The following is a 5,784-nucleotide window of genomic DNA, read 5'->3' as shown; positions in this document are numbered from 1 at the left end:
CAATTTATAAGATGCTTGTAAACATAAAGAGCAAGAAAACATAAATTGCTTGAAAACTTAAATGACTGAAAACATAAATTGCTTAAAACATAAATTGCTTGAAAACTTAAATGACTGAAAACATAAACTAGGCGTGGTAGGCAATTTAAACCTAAGTGAGAGCTTGAGAGGTACCAAAGACCTTCAAGGACCCTCTCACAAGTGCTAAACGAAATTTACTATGAGAACTCTTAAGGAGAGATGGAGATACACCAAAGGCACTCCAAGACACTCCTTAATAAAGGCCTTGTACAAAAATTTGGAAATCAAAAATTACAAGAAAATGAAATTCAAATTTTCTTCAAATGAAATGCAAATTCACACTCCAAATGAAATGTAAATTCACAATCAAATGAATTTAGTGGCTGCACCTAATTTCAAGGCAAACAAATTAGCCACTAATTTAGAACAAATTTAGAGACGGATTTTTGTAAGGAAAACTAGTTTTAGTAACCAAAATTTTCGTCACTAAATTTAGTTCTAAATTTTCACAAAAATTTTCACAATTAGCTTCACTCCTTCTTGCTCCAATTCAGCCACCAACTGCAGCCTCACAAAGGTGTTTCACTCCTCTTTTTAGAAGTAACCTTGAGGTTAGTCACTTCTAGGTGTTTCCAAGAGCCTAGCCACCAAGAGAGAACAAACTCCCTAAGCAACCACCAAAGCCTTCAAGTGGATGTCCTTTGCCTTGGCCTCCTACACCTTTCAAGAAGCACTCAACCACCTTCAAGACTGAATATTAGTGCTAAAACTGAAAATGAACAATTTAGAATGGCTACACCAATTGGTGGAAAACAAATGAGACAAGACTAGAAAGAATTCCAAAAATGACAAGCAACAATTAAAGGAAATTTTGAAGGCTAGCACACAAAGATTAACCTAGGAAAGGCACTAGAATTGATTACCAAATTAAAAGCTAAGATTAGAAAACAAAATAAGACTCAAAAATGTGGCTGGACCAACAAAATATATAGGCAATTACACACCAAAACCGAGAGCAACACTTAACAATATTTTCACTCCTTTTTGGCTTTTTCTTTTGCTATTTTCTTTCTTTTTCTTTTGCAAAATATTTTTCACTTGTTTTTCTTTTAATGTTCAGGAGTTTTAATGCCTTTTGAACAATGATATGTGATGGAATCATGCTTTGGAGTGCAAGAGGTGACATACTCAAAGATCCAAGAGGAGTTGGCTAGACATGAAGGTTTGGGCCAGTCAGGGCCCAATGGGCCTGATGAACCTGGGAAGCCCCAAGTTGAACTTTTCATGGGACACATTTTGTTATAGCTATTTTCATATGTTTTGTATACATCATGTTAGTATAGGTATCTTATATTTTGGTCTTGTATTTTGGACCACATAGAGTAGCATTTTAGGTTTTAGGTTTGTTGGGCCTAGTTTTGGGCTTCATGGGCCTTTGGGCTTTTGGTACCCAATATTGGGCTCATTTTCATTCTTATAATTTTTCCTTTCCATTGTATTTGTTTGACCATTGTATTTAGGTCATTAGATTAGGAATATACAAGAATTACTTAAATAGGTAAATTAGGTTAAACTAGGTTTAATTTGGAAGTCATTTAAGTTACATTTGAGTCACATGTTTAGCACCATGGGTGTATGAACATGTGCCACTCAAATTAACCCTAAATAACTCTCAAATCAAACCTAAATGCATCTAGGCACCTAAATTTCGGACTAGCACATGGGAGCCAAAATTTGAATTCAAATTTCAAGTTTGAATTCAAATTTTGGGCGCCACATGTAGCCTTGGATTTAGGCGCCCAAAGTTGCACACTTGGAACCCTACTTAAGTGATTCTTCCACTCTTTGTATTCACTTTTGAGAATAATGAAATTTGAGAGCTTATTCAGCCAAATTTCGTTCAAGAGTCACCATGAGAGAAAGCTTCACCTTAGGAACCTTTCTAGGATTTCCTCCTCATTGAAGTGAGCTTTCCCTTGCACCTTAAGCTTGGATGCTTCCATCCAAGGCTTAAGCCTTCTTCCTATCCGAGAATCTCCTCCATCTAGTGTTCATCACGTTGGTTTCTATTTCCTTGAAGAAGATCTGTGCATAAGGAGAGCTAAGGAGAAGAACATTCATCACTCCTCCTTACCTTCTCCATCAATTTTGGTATCAAGAGCAAGGTTCTTCAAGGAGATAAGTTGCTTCCATTTTTGTGTCCGTGTTCTTATTGTTCTTGTGTGTCTTGTGTCTTATTTGAGTTCTTCTTTTCGGATCTATGTTGTTTTGAATTTTTTTGTGTTCTATAGATCCATTGTTGATTGTTCTTGATTTTCTTCCACAATCAATGTTTTAGGAACTATTTGCTTGTGCTTATTTTGAGTTTATTTTGAGTTTCTCCATTCCTTGTATGTGTTCGTGATTGGACCTCATGCATTGCATTTAGATTTTGGTTTTGAATCTATGTTTTGTCTTAGAAGTTTGTGTTTAGTCTTTATATGTTGCAAATTCCTTGAATAGCATGTTTAACCTAGTTTTATTTTGAACTTTGTGTCTACATATTGCTCTCGGTTTTGCTTCTCTTTTGCCTACCTATATGTGCTTTTTCTTTTACCTTATTGTGTTCATAATTTGCTATTAGTCCTAGCAAGTTTCTTTAGAGTTAGGTTTCCATTGTGTTCTTAAGTTTTCAAATCACTTTCCATTGAAAATGTTATAAAAAAATTTTTGACTCAAAATTTCAAGTGCTTAATTCTACTTCTAGTGCACTCTTTCTTGTGGATTCAATTTTTAAAAAAAATTAGAGGCTGAAAACAGAGATAAAACAGAGCCTAAAACAAAAGAAAAGACCTAAATTTCAAAAGAAAAAGAGTTCAAAAGGAATCCAAACCAAAACCTAAAGACTAGTGCACTAGTTTCTCAAATTTACTTGAATTTTGACCTAATTTTTGGCTAACTTGTAGTCTCGGTTTCTATAGCTTGGAATCATAGAAAAATTTGAAACAAAAGGCAAACACCTTCTCTGGAGTCTTAATTTGAGACTAGAAAAAGAAATAATTAAAAAAAAAAATAGTTAAAGCATTTTAAATAGAAAAAGCCGAGAGGTGTACATTGGTGAAAATCATTTGATTCCTTGTTATTGTTTTGACTACTACTTGTGCTATACTTATCCAATTGCTTTCAAAATTTTTTTGTTTTGTTCATCTACTCTAGTACCTATCTAGGAACATTCCTAAATGAGTGCTAGCTTTTATTTGGAGTCTTAATTTTCAGTTTTACTTGTTGAACTTCTTTGAGTCTTGTCATATATACATATTACTCTTAACTTTTGGTATAAGCCTTTCAAATTGTGCTTTATTGCTTGTCTAGTTTTCTTTCATTAATTTCCTGTGCTGGAAGTGGCCTCAAATCCTTGCTCAAGGATCAAGCATTGCTCAACAAAGAGTAGGAAAAGTTTGGACACTAAGACCTAAAAATTTGACCTAATTTAGTGACCAAAACTTCTCCTAAACTTCCTTCACTTGAGTGACCATTCCTTTCACCTTGTGAGACAGCCACCATTAACCTCTTTTGTTGTGATTCTTTGCAGGTCCAGGAGCATCAAATTTGAAGGATTAGTGGCGGATTAAGACACTTAAACAAGTGTTAGAAAAGTTGAACACAAAACCGTCACTAATTGGTCACCAAAACCGCCATTTATTGCTTTCTAGGCTAGTTTAAATTTTGCAATCTCTCTTGTATTTTTAAATCAATTTGTAAAGCTTGGAGGGAGTATTAAGAAGCTGGTCAGGTATATCTAACTCCTTGTTAGCATTCCCACGTGTAGTACTAGTGGAAGTGGCTTGAAAATTTCATATGTTTCAAGCTTCCACCTAGGGCAAACCGACTAGTTGATTATCCTTGCTTCCTTCAAGTGTTTGAACTTTAATTTTGTTTACTTTGCTGCCTTGAAACGTCTAGAATTGTGTAGTTTTACTTGCTCACGTTTAGTTTAGTCTCAAAAACAAACAAATTGTGAAAAAAGCATTCAAAATTTTTGTGAAAAGTTTTGGGGAATTGGAAGTACCACAAAGGAGTTTAGTGATTTCCACTTGAAAAGGCTTGGTTATTAAGTGGCTCTTTGTAGCTCACCTCCCTTGATAGTGCAACTTGTACACTTAGACTTCCAAGTGCTATTTTCATTCCTAGAAAATCCCAAAAACATTTTATAACTTTTTGCATAGCATATAAAATCTTATTGCTTAATCATGAGTCAACATTCTCAAAGTAGTAGTGACTTTGAATATCCTAAAAGTTTTAAAAGAATTGTCAAGGAGGTTGAGGCACTAAAACTTTGGAAGCATGATGAAATACTTCAAAAACAAAAAGAAAAACTTGAAAAGGAAGTACAAATCATGGCTTTAGAACAAGAGATCCAAAAGATTAAGCAACGAGAAGAAAAACTTTTGAAAAGATTAAATAAAAATAAAAGTCCAAAAGGTTCTTCTAGGAGCTCAACCAAGAGCTCCAATGATTCTCAAAATCAAGATAATGATGGTAGTATACAAATGGATGCTTACTATCAACCCCCACCTAGGAGAGTCATTAAAGAACACAAAGTGAGGGAATCAAGGGTTGATCTCCCTTACTTTCATGGCAAAGAAAATGTGGATGCCTACTTGGATTGGGAGATGAAAGTGGAGCAAATCTTCACTTGTCATCAAGTAGGTGAGGAAAGAAGAGTTCCTCTAGCCACCCTAGCTTTTCAAGGACAAGCCATGTATTAGTCGACATCCTTGGAAAGAGAGAGAAGACTTCACAATGATCCTCCCATCACTTATTGGAATGAATTGAGGAGTGCTATGAGAAGAAGGCACATTCCTTCTTATTATAGTAGGGAGCTTATGGATAAGCTCCAAGGACTCCAACAAAAGAATATGAGTGTTGAGGAGTATAGACAAAAGATGGAGTTGTATCTCATGAGGGTTGGAATAAGGGAAGAGGAAAGATTGACCATTGCTAGGTTTTTAAGTGGTCTAAATTTTGATATAAGAGATAGAGTTGAGTTACTCCCTTATAGGGACCTTGATGATTTGGTCCAACTTTGTATAAGGGTGGAACAACAAAATTTGAGGAAAAGTTCTTTTAAAGGTAAAACTCAATCTAGCTCATATATCAAGAATGACTACAAGAGGGAGGGTCAACATGACTTTTCTACAAACTCTAGTAAGGGTCAAGAAAAAGAAATAAAAAAAGAAAATGATAAAAATAAAAATGTTGTCACTTCTAGTAGTAAAACTAGTGACATCAAATGTTTTAAATGTCTTGGGAGAGGCCATATAGCTTCTCAATGTCCAACTAAAAAGGTTATGATTTTGAGAGGACAAGACATTTATAGCAGTCATGATGAATCTAGTTCTACCACTTCAAGTGATAGTGAGACTAGTGAGGAAGATCATCCAAGTGAAAAGCTATATCCTATTGATGGTGATCTTCTTATAATCAAAAGGCTTCTTGGAAGTCAACCTTGTCCCACTTTACTATCACAAAGAGAGAACATCTTTCACACAAGATGTTTAGTTTCCAAAAGAAATTGTTCTCTTATTGTTGATAGTGGATCATGCTCTAATTGTTGTAGTACAAGGTTGGTTAACAAGTTAGCCCTTACCACTATTCCTCACTCTCATCCTTATAAACTTCATTGGCTCAATGAAGGTGAGGAATTGGAGGTAAATCAACAAGTGAAGGTCAAGTTTTCTACAGGGGACTATAAAGACAAAGTTTTATGTGATGTGATCCCTA

Source organism: Cajanus cajan, chromosome 5, assembly GCF_000230855.2.
Source record: "Cajanus cajan strain Asha chromosome 5, NIPB_CcT2T_4, whole genome shotgun sequence".
In the NCBI taxonomy this organism is placed as follows: domain Eukaryota; kingdom Viridiplantae; phylum Streptophyta; class Magnoliopsida; order Fabales; family Fabaceae; genus Cajanus; species Cajanus cajan.
This window is presented reverse-complemented; position numbering follows the sequence as displayed.